The sequence below is a fragment of the Microplitis mediator genome, chromosome 1, assembly GCF_029852145.1.
Source record: "Microplitis mediator isolate UGA2020A chromosome 1, iyMicMedi2.1, whole genome shotgun sequence".
Lineage (NCBI taxonomy): Eukaryota > Metazoa > Arthropoda > Insecta > Hymenoptera > Braconidae > Microplitis > Microplitis mediator.
The window spans coordinates 9338942-9352796 of record NC_079969.1 but is presented as its reverse complement, the minus strand read 5'-3'; the positions used below and the strand labels follow the sequence as shown (position 1 = coordinate 9352796).

Sequence of the window (13855 nt, the reverse complement as noted above, 5' to 3'; positions counted from 1 at the left end):
ACCAAACTTTATTGCCTACAGTTCTATTGCCTACAAAAATAAAAATATATATTCTAATTGCATACAAAAGTTATTGCAGGCTGTTCTATATTGCCTGCTAAAAAAATATTTTATGATGTCCAATTGATTACTATTCAACCGTGTACCCATCAGAGAAATACCTGATTAATGTGGATAAGCTTCTGATTTATTTGCTAAGAAAATCAAGTACTTATTGATGAGTAATGATGAATGTTCAGGACCGATCATTTAAAAAGAAAAAAAAAAACCAATCATCTGAAAAATATCAGAATCACGGTAGTTTTTACAATAGTAACTGGAAACTTCATCAAGTTTTCTATCAGATAATAGTGACCTATAATCATGTCATTCCTTGCATCGGCTGTGAGATTCAACCCAGTATCTTATGATGGACCGGACAAGTTATACTATTTTAAAAGTTTCACATAGATATTAAATATCTCAAGCATTAACTTACCTTTACTTATTTTAATATATATAATATATATATTTGAATGCTTTTTTTAAGTTCCCGCTAAGAAAATTGAAAATTTTTAAAAATTTAGGAAGTTATTGGTTTCAGTCCGATTTGCAAAAACCGAATTTCTATCAAATTTTGACGTTATGAGGTTCTAGAAAGCTATTCTGACTAATTTCCAGATGATGTCTGACTGTATGTATGTATGCATGTACGTACGTATGTAAATACCTGTATCTTTTGAACGGATGAACCGATTGTGAACTTTAAGGTGTCATTCGACACGGCTTGTCAATATCTTGAAGCTGTCAGAAATTGAGCTTAATCGATACGGTGCGTTCGGAAATATTTCACAAATAAAATTTTTTCAAAAATGTTTTTTTGGATAACTTCTAATGTGCTCGATGGATTGATTGCAAAATCAACTGGGCTCTTAAACTTTATAAGCCGCGTCGAATGCCATCTCAACCATCAAAATCGGTTCATTTGTTCAAGAGAAACCGTTGACGAAAAAATTCAAAAAAACTTTTTCTTTTGGTTTTTTTGAAATTTCTCAAAAACGACTCTATAAATCAATTTCAAAATTTAATCAGCTTTAGAACTTGATAAAACACGTCGATTGCCGCCTCAACCATCAAAATCGGTTTATTCGTTCGTGAGATATCGTAGGAGAAAGAAATGCTAAAAAATAGACGAGCTCAACGAACTTGAAAACAGCGGAAAGTTTTGGGGCTGGCCCGCAGGGTCAACCTATAGACCGATTTTTTTTCTTGATTTCGAAGATGAACATAGAAATAAATATATTTTCAATCATTAACAACGTTAAAAATGAATTAACTTTAAAAATTAATTAACATTTGTAAAAGCGCTTTCATAATTTCATCGTTATAAGCGTTTTTAAAAATTCATTAAATTTATTATTTTATTTTCTATTATATTAATATTTCATACAAATTACCTCAGCTTTGCCCATTTCATCAAATATTATCTCCGTATGTTATTTTAACAATTCATTTAAACTACAGAGCTTAACTTCACATTAAAATTTTAATTTTTATTTAAAATATTACTTATCACCTGCAATTTTTATCTCACTAATATTAATTCTCAAAATATTTAATTCCATTATTTTATGTCCCTATTTATTGAAAAAAAAAATCGTTTTGTTCAACTTAAAATAATCTACTTATGGACTACCAAACTCATTCTTGGATTTTATTATTTTTAACTTAATACCTTTTGGTTTCAAAATTATTCGATTATCACAAAACTTTTTTTTATCTTCTCGCTGAAATAATTGAATGTGTTTAAAAAAAAAAAGAAGTTATTGGTTAGGTCAAATTTTTGAAAATCGAGTTTTCATCAGATCTCGACGTTTTGAGATCCTAGAAAAAATTTGAAACAACACAGTAAAAATGTTGTATATCTGTGTTATAAATCATCAGTGTTAAATTTTTTGTGTTGATTATTGTGTGTTAAAACAACACATTGCACTGTGCTACTTAAAAATTTTTAATCAATCTACACGGAAAGAAAATTATGGAAACTGTTCCCATAATTTTGTGAAATTTTTTCCTATATCATCATAGGAATTACAACCATAAATTATGGGAGCAGTTCCTACAATTATAGGAATGGTTCCCATAATGATATGGGAATAGTTCCCATAATATTATGGGAATGGTTCCCATATTGGTATAGGATCTATTCCCATACCATTATGGGAATGGTTCCCATAATGGTATGGGAACTATTCTCATACTATTATGGGAACTATTCCCATAAATTATAGGAACCATTCCCATAATGCGTAGCAAAACTTCCCATAATTTTCTTTCCGTGTACTATTTAACACTTTAAAAGTGTTACCAAATACAAAAATCGAAGTTATCAATATTTATTAAGAGTGACTTTAAAATTAACACAAAATTTATGTCGAAAACTCAATCAACAATAACGGAAAAATTATTAGAAAAATGAAAGTGAAATCGATATCTTTTAAAAGTCAATTTAACTTAGAAATCTTACTTATTAATATATTTAATGAACCAATTAACTAAAAGCTGTATTGTTTATCATACTAATAAAGACTTTGTTATAATATCGAATCTTTTTATGTAATAGAAAAGTTATTTTTTGCAACTCATTGTAAGAAAGCACGTCTTAATTTGGTTAAAAATGTCCACATTGTTTATGAAAAATACGACAAATTTACACTTTTTATATAAATATAGATATACTGTTTATTAGTCATTAAACAATCCAGCAGAAAACCCAATGAACAGCTGTCTCAGATTAAAGGTGCAATTTCATGCTGACGCTCGACGCTGGTTTTGAGCGTCAAAGTCGGTCACATGGTATAGTTTCGACAATACTGCCATCTAGACAAATTCTAGAGTCAAAACTAAATACCTTTTAGTTCTGACGCTCGAATTGTTGATGCTTGACGCTGAATAAATGAATTAGAACTCGATAATAATCGATATAAGGAGAAATGATATCGAAACGTTTGACGCCGTATTTATTTACAACAATGGAAAGAAAAATTTGTTGAAAAAAAGATCGAGTCATTGATTGAGAAGAGGTAAAACTTTAAAATTCATTTCGATTCTGATTACTTCTTTCGACACTTATCTAAACTGGCAGCATCGTTGACGTTGCAATTCGACGCTTGGACTTGATACTAGAATTTTTCGAGATGGCAGTTTTGTCGAAACTGTACCACGTGACCGACGTCGACGCTCCAAACCAGTGTCGAGTCAGCAAGAAATTGCACCTGAATGAAAAGTAATAATTGTTGTCACTATTGATAACCTCAAAATAATATATAAATTATATTTACTGAATACCCTTGGTAAAAAAATAAAATGAAAGGGTAAAATTTTTTTTTTGTGTCGCCGCTGGCATTTAAAAAGTATTGAATTTACTTCTCATATGATATCGTATATTATATATCGTGTTGAAAAATAATAAAAATATTATGCGGACTAGGGTGATCCAAAAAATAACAAATTTTTTTTTTTGTCTCGAAAACAGGTTGAAAAGTTTCATTTAGATAAAAAAAGACGCCTGTGAAAATGAGAGCTCTTAATATTAACATTAAGAAGTTTCTCATCGCACTTTTCTATTTTCCATAAGAATAACATGGAACAAATTTTTTTTACGTCTTCTGATTTTTATAAGTAGCTAGCGATGCGTCATAGGAATGATTGGCAGGCATATTTTTGTAGGGGATTGAATGCTCTACAAAAAAAGATTCTTATCATTTTTTAAGGAATCTATTTGTTCAAAAGTTATTTGAGGTTGAAGTCGAATTCATATTAAATTTTGAGATTTTCTTACTTTTCCGGCGAAACTATCAGACCTATTACAAAATATCATGGGATTTTTTTTGTAGACAATTTTATTCCCTAGAAGTTATTTCCAATAAAGTTTTTTTGAATTCCGCATTGTTTTCTAGTTATTTTTATTTTAATGTCATGCTCACAGAAAAAACAGATATCTTGAGTCAAGAAAATATTTTTGAAGACAATCGTTTTCGGGAACCAAGTCAAGATTTTCTTGAGCCAAGAGAATTCGTCTTGGTTGGAGAAGATTTCTACTTTATCTGAGAAAAATTAGGTCTCCAAAAAAATTTTCTTGAATCAAGAATATTTACCTTCAGTCGAGACTTTTTTTTTTTGTGTGCTCATAAACAAAAATAGTCTTCTGATCGATTTTAAGAGCTTGACATTAAAATAAAAATAACTAGAAAACAATGCGGAATTCGAAAAAACTTTATTGGAAATAACTTCTAGGGAATAAAATTGTCTACAAAAAAAGTCCCGTGATATTTTGTAATAGGTCTGATAGTTTCGCCGGAAAAGTAAGAAAATCTCAAAATTTAATATCAATTCGACTTCAACCTCAAATAACTTTTGAACAAATAGATTTATCAAAAAATGATAAGAAACTTTTTTTGTAGAGCATTCAATTACCTACAAATAAATGCCTGCCAATTATTCCTATGACGCATCGTTAGCTACTTATAAAAATCCGAAAACGTATAAAAAATTTTTTCCATGTTATTCTTATGGAAAATAGAAAAGTGCGATGAGGAACTTCTTAATGTTAATATTAAGAGCTCTAATTTTCACAGGCGTTTTTTCATTATCTAAATGAAACTTTTGAACCTGTTTCCGAGACAAAAAAAAAATTGTTATTTTTTGGATCACCCTAATGTGGACCGTTTCTAACACACAGGTTATGTTGATCTCAACACTATATTTTTTATATCAAAGTGATTTTTTCTAATAACATCAGGAATGTTGAACTGATTGACTTTTACATTTTTTAAGCATAAGAGATTGGAAATCTGCTTCGAATGTCGCTTTATACATCACGACCGGAAGATTAGTTCAAAAGATATCGATAACGAAAAATTCAAAAAATAACAATCAACGTAATTTTTTGAAATATTCTTTTAACGTTCGTAGCTCGATGAGCTCGAAAACGGCGGGAAGTTTTGGGACTGGTCCACAGAGCAAACTATTATCCAGATTTTTTTTTCACGATCTACTATTTCTTTAAAAAATAATTACTGTCTACAAAATTTAATGAAACGTCATAAAGTTTCATTAAATTTTATAGAAATATCTTTTCGCCGGTGAAATTTCTATTTAATTGAGATAGAAATGATGTTCTGTTATCAATTAAAATAAACGCCATTTTTTACAATTACTTTAGTGAAGTTTGTTTTGCAATAAACAAAAATATGAATTATAATATAGAATTGTGAGTAACATATGTGAAATGTGGTCATAAGTTTACGAGTTAAATATTCATCCAACTGTGAACATATATATTGTGTAGTAGTAGTATATAGAGAAGAAGAAAACAGAGTGTAGAATTGATGCTGGTAGTGGTAGTGGTACTGCTGTTGAGGTACAGCAGTAGCCAATTGTGGTATTCGCGAGTGCAAGCTCAAAGCAAAACTTCCGTTCTAAAGCTATATATATGTAGGTATATAGAGGAGAAAATCTACATCTATCACTGCTCAAGCAGTATATAACTTTCTGGTCCTTAACAACATGAGACTTTACAAAACTCGGTTCGTACAACGGCGCTTTTACTTTTGCGTATAGTTTCTCTACGACGGAAGTAAATATCAATAATTGCCACAAAGGTTTCGCTAAAACATTGTGATTAAAGTCGGAAAAGGGCTCTTGTAAAGGTTGTTTGTGTCCATTAATTATTTATTTATTACAACTCATTAAAGTAGGCCTTGAAGAAAAACTGGTGGTAATGAAAAGTTGTAATTGTTGGGGTAAAATGAGCACAGATGTTTTTTTTTTGTCTAAGGGGTGTATAGAGTTTTTTGTGAGCTTTCAAATGAGTACCTACAAGGATATATTTAAATATATAGTATACATACATATGTGATATTTTTTTAAATGTAGTGATGTTGGTACTCATTTTAAAAGGATTTTTGTGTACTTGAAGGAAGTTTCATCTATTAAGAGATTTGTGTTGGTGGAATAAAAACAGTAAGTTACCAACTCGAAAAATTCTGAAATTCGATTGAAATCTTTTTATAAAAAATTGAATACTGAAAAAAATGAGCTATCCGACGAGTAAATCGATGAATTAGTTATCGAGGTCCTACAGCTGCCAGTTAACGATATAAGTTTTCTGAGAAAGTAAAGTGAAAATAAGGTTGCGAGTTCGAATCCCCATCGAGAAATTTTTTTTTCTTTTTGTTTCTTCGTGTCAAATAATAAAATAGCTGGTTATACAATTCAAAAGTACTTGAATCAAATAAATAATTTATAACTCAAATACTCGAGTAAGTTTATTTAATTTTTTTATTATTTATTTATTTAATAATCGATAAAATAAATAACTAAGTGTAAATTACTTTTATACAACTGCCGTCAGTTTCACAAAATTAAAGCTTAGTTTTATAATATATATATACATATATATATATATATATATATATATACACTGCGTATACTATATACAGAGAACATAGTGGCCGGCGCAGTAGGTTGAGTCAGGTACAAGTCAGACAACCGAATGAGTGGCAGTCTTGCGTGGCCGCGCGACCTGACATCATCTCTGTTTATATATATAAGTATTTATATATATTTGTATACAGGTGTCTTGTTTAAATAATTATCACCCTCAATTAATTGAGTGTATTAATAATTGTGAATCGATAATTTAAAAAACAAATTCCTTCACATAATCAATTAATTTATTTTGTGCGTGTGTGTGAGTGTGTGTGATTTGTAATTAAAAAAAATTGGAATATTTAACTGGTTTAAAATTAGTGTCATGTGATTGCGGATAATTCACTTCTGATTTTACTTTTACGTGAATTTTCTATAAACTTTTTTTTTAGCAGACATTTTTTTTTTGTTTTGATTAAAATTCGTGATTATGATAATTTTTTTGAATGAAAAATTAAGAATTTAATTTATTCAAGTTTTAATTATTTGTATGGAAAAAAAATATCATTTATGTATTGAATTCCCAGATTAATAAAGCAGGAGAAAAAAATTACTTTGACCTAGATCGTAAAATCTTAGTCTTGAAAACATTGAATCGTGTACTCGTACCACTTGAGGGAGCAAGCATTTTTTTTAGGCAAGTTATCTCTGCTTTTTACTGCCTACATCAAAATTATTCAAAAGATTCTTCTTTTTTTAATTTCACAAAAAAAATAATTAATTCCAACGTTTCCTTTTATTTACTTATTTTTTTTTTGTTTGATTTATTTACTTTTTTTGTGTATTTTAATTCCGGTGATAAGCTGATAGTGTCTTTTTAAAATTCGAAAAAAAGTGACAATTTTTTTTGGTTTTTTTTTATCTGTTTCTTTAAAGATTTGAAGAAGACACAGAACGTGATCAGAATAAATATTGTCTATCCACTCGAGGTTCTTGAATATATATGTATATACATATATTTGCCAATAAACTGGATTCCATTTAAATTTCAAATTTTCAGTCAATTAATTTCACATATTTTTCTAGTAAAACACAATAAAATTTCAATAAAATTCTGCCATTGGAACTTTAAATCGAAATTCGACATAAGTGAGACCTTTGATTTTTAAAACATCAACATTCGTTCAATTTTTTTTTCTTAGTGAAAGTTTATTTCGGCTCGAAACTTTTGTTTTAAGGTTTCTTCGGTTTTTTCGAAAAAAGAAAAAAAAAGTTTTGACTTTATTTGACGTCAGAAATTTTTTTATCTTTGTTTTCGAAGTTTTTGTAAAGAATTAAAAAATGTTAAAATAAGCTTTAAAAAAATCAAGTATTAAATTGACCAGTGTACAGAAAAAAGTTAATTAGCGACGAAATTTATTTCTGGTAGTGAAATTAATAAAAATTGTTGAATTGGTGATTTTAAAATTCATGACCCGGTGATTTGAATTAACGATTAGAGAAACGTGAAGTTTTTATATGAAAAAAAAAAAAAAAAAAAAAGAAAAACGAGTTAACGGACGGGTTCAAAGTGCAATTGGTGCTTCGGAAACACTATCTGGATATTAGTTGGCGATGAATGGTTCGCAAGTTATCGGCTGTCAGGGTGATGAGTGTGATTTTGACGGGGCTAAATTTGACAGCTGATAACTCGGTCAAAAATCATACTACATATAAATAAATACGATAGTTCCTATGAAATTTATCAATTGAACGTCTGTTGCACGCAAAATATTAAAAATAAATTTATTATTTTAATGAAAATTTTTAAAATACAAATCAAACATTCAAAATCATTTAAATTCACTTTGTATTTTCGCTTATAAAAAAATATATACATATAGGGGAGGGGGCTAAACGGGGTACTTGAAGAAATACTTAGTTTTCGAGGTCTCAAATACGCTAAATCTTTTTTTTTCATGATATCCGGAGTAAATGAAAAAAACTTTTCAGTTGCCATTAAAAAAAAAAAAAAATTTCATTTTTGCGGGCAAAATGGGTTACCCTCCAAAAAAAGTGAAAAAAAAAATGGATATTAAATAAATTTAAATAAAATAAAATTTTTTGTAAAAGTAATTTATATAGAGAAAAACTTCATTTTACATAATTATTGGATACAAAGGAAGAACAAAAATCTTTTTATAGTTTTTATCATAAAACAAAAGTCATTTACATTTTTTGACTGATACTCGATTTTTAAAAAAGTTTAACAAAAAAATTCAAATAATGCTCTATTATATTTACAAAAGTGATAGTGGAATATTAAAAAAATTTTTTTTTTTTATGAAATATTGGAGATACCCTGTTTTGCCCGCCCTCCACCCACCCTATATGTATATATATATTATATATATTAGCCTTTACCCATCCGCATCGCTGGGTATTTTGTAACGTTAAATGGTTATATTATATTCTTACTCTCCCATCCCTTTCTATAGAAAAAAGGTTGTAATTGGTAATAACGTAGGGTAAAATTCCATTTTCATCACCCCTGCTGGTCTCATACACTGTAAAAAATTTCTGAACTCGATGTGAAAATTACACCACATATCGTGTCAAATTTAGGCTGTGTGAATTAAAAGGTTTTACACCGTCAAGCGCATAAATATGTAATTTATGATAATTTTCCGTTGAAAGAGAGTGAAATAGGTGATTTTTAAATGAACCGTTTTCATAGATGACCCAAATCATTATATAAAATATTTCATTCGATGCGTAAAGTTATCATTTATCGAATGAAATGCTTCTCGTTCAGAAATTTCAGTTTATATCTGAGAACGGCTCATTTGAAATTTCCATCTGCTATTGTAAGTGCAACAAAAACCGTTTCCTTTGTTCACATGTGTGTGAGAAAGAAAATAGATGGCATATCCTTTTAAGAAAAGTGATTGTAAAAATATTAAAACTTTCAAAATACTATTTACTATCTAAATAAAATCAATATAGTCATTGATTAAGTAGTTGAAAATGTTCAATAATTATCTGTTGCTCATGAATTTACACCAATGATTTTTTACACCAATGTTTCACACTACACAACCGTGTCAAGTTTCGAGGTCATTTTTCCCCAAAATTTTTTACAGTGTACGATTTAGTTTCATAAAAAAAATATTTACCATCGATTTTCTTTGACCGTAGAAAATGTCTGCTTTGAACGTTAAGACTATAGGTATTTAAGATCAAGAACGAGAAAATTTTAATTTTTTACGCCCCCTCGAACCTCTATGGAATGAATTTTCGAAAAAAAATTTGTATCATGACAATTCTTAATATTGGATTTCGAGCCTGTAGGTTTTTTAGTTAAAAACAGAGAGATTTCACATTTTTACGCCCTTGCAAAACTCCCTAACAGTTGATTTTCGATAAAAAATTTACATCATTCATTTTCTTGTGTCGAAGTTAATATTCATTTCAAATTTCAATGTCATAGGTCTTTTGGCTACTAATGTTACCCTTATAGGGATCACTAATATATATATATATATCAGGGTGTTTAAAAAAAATTCAAATTTTGTTTTTTTTCTCAGACACAGGTCCAAAAGTTTCATTTAGATTGAAAAATACGCCTGTGAAAATTATTGCTACCTTAATATTAACATTAAGAGGTTTTGCATCGCTTTTTCTATATAACATGGAAAAAATTTTTTTGCGTTTTCTGATTTTTATAACTAGCCAACGATGCATCATAGGAAAATAGAAAAGTGGAATTAATTTCAACTTTAAGAGCTCTAATTTTCACAGACGTGTTTTTATATCAAAATGAAACTTTTGAACCTGTCCCAGAAAAACATAATTCGAATTTTTTCGAAACACCCTAATATATATACGTGTGAAAAATTTAAAAAAGTAATTTACAATAGTTCTGAATTATCAATAGCTTATATTTAATGCACATAAATATTAAATTTACATACATGACTCGAATTTAATAAATGCATAAACATTTCCCGAGTGATACTATTCATACGACTGTAATATTAAGTACTCTTTACTCTGATTCCATTCAATACCTTTCCCACTCTTTTTTTTTCACCCCCTGGCTTCCTACCCTCTCATCAACTTTTTTTCTCTCCATAATTTCTGTCGCATCAATAACGCGTAATGGTTCGTTTGATCAACGGCATAATTAACAACGAAAAAGGGACTCGACATATTTCAATTGTACATTTAACAAAACACCTGTAATAACTTTTACATTTTTACGTATAATTGAAGCCGCATCAACGTAATGACGTTGATTCAACAGAATGTTAATAATTCGAACATTGTTATCATCATTATGATTGGTATTATTACTGATGTTATTATAATTATTGTATTTGACTGCAATTTGTTGCTATTAAAAGAGCTAATGGAATTTTTAATTGATTAAAATTACTAATTAAAAAGTCTTTTCATCTTGACAATGTCATTTTTAATTTACAACTAACAGCAGCTCGATATAATTATTTCCCATAATTAACGTTTTAATTATGACTTCAAAATTCATATTTTGAAATTTAAGTGCGATTTCCCTTACGCCAATTATTATTTTCAATCAATAAATTTATTAATTTTCAATTCCTTACTTAAAACGTGACTACTCGGTGTAGCGATGCGATTCTGACCGGTCAAGCCATTTTTGACCGTCACGGTCACAAGACCGTCAGCGGACTGATCATAAAATGGTGAACTGTCACAATTGTGGCGACATTTTACAAACGCCTTGATAACTTTTTTTATGAATTAAAATTTTAAAACCACTATTTTCTTGAAAATACCACAATATAAGAATACGGAGGGAAAAATAATTTTTTTAATCATTTAAAAGAAAAAGATTGCGTCTAATCATCTAGTTGGTTGTGACTGAAAAAATTCTCGACTAAACGTTAATTTGTGACCAAAATTCAATGACGGTCACATATCGTCTAGCTAGGTTACTGACCGAATTTGTGACAAAGAATAATTTGACGGTTCAAAATGACGGTCTCTAACCAAAAAATTTTTGACGGTCATTTCACGTTTGAACAGGCTCGTCATTTAGGATTGTCGGTCACATGACCGTCAGCGGACCGTCTTGTGACCGAAACTTAAAATGACGGTCATTCTTCATCACTAGCTAGCTGGCTTTAAACAAATTTGATTTCATAAACAGGAAGGTACTAAAAATTGATAAATTATAAATTTTCATGGAAGTTTTTACATTCGATTTCCTTTTAAATTTTCTCGGAATGTTACTGATAAAAATTGTGAAAAAAATCTGTCTATCGGTTGACCCTGCAGGCCAGCCCCAAAACTTCCCGCTGTTTTCGAGCTCCTTAAGCTCGAAAACATTGTAATGAATACATATTTGAGTTCTTCGAGCTCGAAAATACTTTTATTCAACGCAGGCCTGACTTGCGCGCTTTATGACGTCTGCGTTGCGAACCCTAAACGGCTGTTTACCGACCGGTGCAAAGAAGTTGAGGAAAATCAAAATAGATGTCCTCGACTTTCACCGGCGTTGTGAAAAGTGAGTGGTGAAATGACATTTCACCACGCGTCTCAAGATTTTTAACTGAGCTCATCGTAAGAACTCGTTGAATGACTTAAAGTTTTTTGTCAAAATCCATGTTGAACGGCTAGTACACTAAATATGGTTACTTCAATCCATCATACGGGGAGTTGGTTATATATCCCGACTAGAATTCCTTCCTGATTTGCCTGAAGTACCATAAGGACCTTATCAGGTTAATATAAGGTTTGCCTTATTAGGGCAAACCTGACAAGTTCCTTGTCAGGACCTCATCGGGATATCCTTATTCAAAAAAAAGTTATTTGCCATCAGGTCAACCTGACGAGTTCCTGATCAGGACCTCATCAGGATATCCCTATTCAAAAAAAAAGTTATTTGCCATCGGGTCAACCTGACGAATTCCTGATCAGGACCTCGTCAGGATATCCTCATTCAAAAAAAAGTTATTTGCCATCGGGTCAACTTAACGAGTTCCTGATCAGGACCTCATCAGGATATCCCTCTTCAAAAAAAAGTTATTTGCCATCAGGTCAACCTGATGAGTTCCTGATCAGGACCTCGCCAGGATATCTCTATTAAAAAAAAAGTTATTTGCCATCGGGCCAACCTGACAAGTTCCCGATCAGGACCTCGTAAGAATATCTCTATTAACAAAAAAGTTATTTGCCATCGGGTCAACCTGACAAGCTCCCGATCAGGACCTTGTCAGAATATCTCTATTAACAAAAAAGTTATTTGCCATCAAGTCAACCTGACAAGTTCCTGATCAGGACCTCGTCAGGACCTCGCCAGGATATCTCTATTTAAAAAACAGTCATTTGCCATCGGGTCAACCTGACGAGTTCCTGATCAGGACCTTATCTGGATATCCTTATTCAAAAAAAAGCTATCCCATCCCTTTAAATATTTCATTTACAGGCTAAAAATTTAAAAAAGTACAAAAGAATATTATATAAAAATCACGTCAATCATTGTGGCACAGATTTTTTACTTCTTTATCAGTTATTCTTTGACATCATAATGAATATTATATTCACACTTTCAAGATCACATGTGTATGTCAGCCCAGTGGATAGCATCGAGGACTTTGAATCGAAAGGACGCAGGTTCGAGCCCAGCAGTTATCGGGATTTTTTCATCAATAAAAAATATGTTTACTTTCTCTAATTAATGCTCTCAATACAATAGATAACATTCTCGATCAAATTAAAATTCTCTTATTTTTTTTTTGCAATTTAATATTTTTTAAAAAATAATTACTAATAAGGTAATCCTGATAAGGATTTGATGAAGATATCCTGGTAAGGACCTGATAAGGCAATCCCAATAAGGACCTCATGGGTCTTAAGCGTTACATCCATATCAGGATCCTCGTTAGGATACCCTGATCAGGACCTTATTTGAAATAAGGTTAACCCGATAAGGACCTCGTCAGGCCCTAATGAAAAATTCTAGTCGGGTACCGCGTGGTTGTATTGAAACATCCGAGTAAATTTTAAATCAATTAAATATGAATTCTGAATTTTAAAGCCAACGATTTTTTGTAATTTTGTGGGTGCACCGTGTCGCTAAACAGCCACAGACTTCGCAGATTGTCATGAATCGCGTAAATTAGGCAATTATTGAATAAAATATAGTGCATAGTAGGATACTCAGATAGTCTTTAACATAAAGACTATCTTAGTATCATAACTATGCAATATACTATTGTATGCCATTGTTTTCGTAAAAAAAACGTTTTTTAGCATTTATTTCTCCCACGACATCTCACGAACGAATTGACCGATTTTGATGGTTGAGGTGGCATCCGACGCGACTTATAAAGTTCTAAAGCTGATTAGATTTTGAAGTCGATCGTTTAAGTCGTTTCTGAGAAATCAATAAAAAACTAAAAAAAAAAGTTTTTTTTTC

General features: G+C 30.4%; 1 protein-coding gene across 2 annotated transcripts in view; it reads left to right on the top strand.

Moving 5' to 3' along the window:
- The window catches only part of LOC130674671 (protein artichoke-like), a 196061-nt gene that overhangs the window by 97100 nt on the left and 85106 nt on the right, over window positions 1-13855 (top strand). The window contains exon 1 of one of the 2 annotated variants that reach the window (XM_057480074.1): window positions 6566-7108. The exons of the other annotated variant lie outside the window; for it this stretch is intronic. The gene's annotated coding sequence lies outside the window, so the exon portion shown is untranslated. Of the gene's footprint in view, window positions 1-6565; window positions 7109-13855 lie in introns of those variants that run through there. 2 annotated transcript variants of the gene reach the window in all.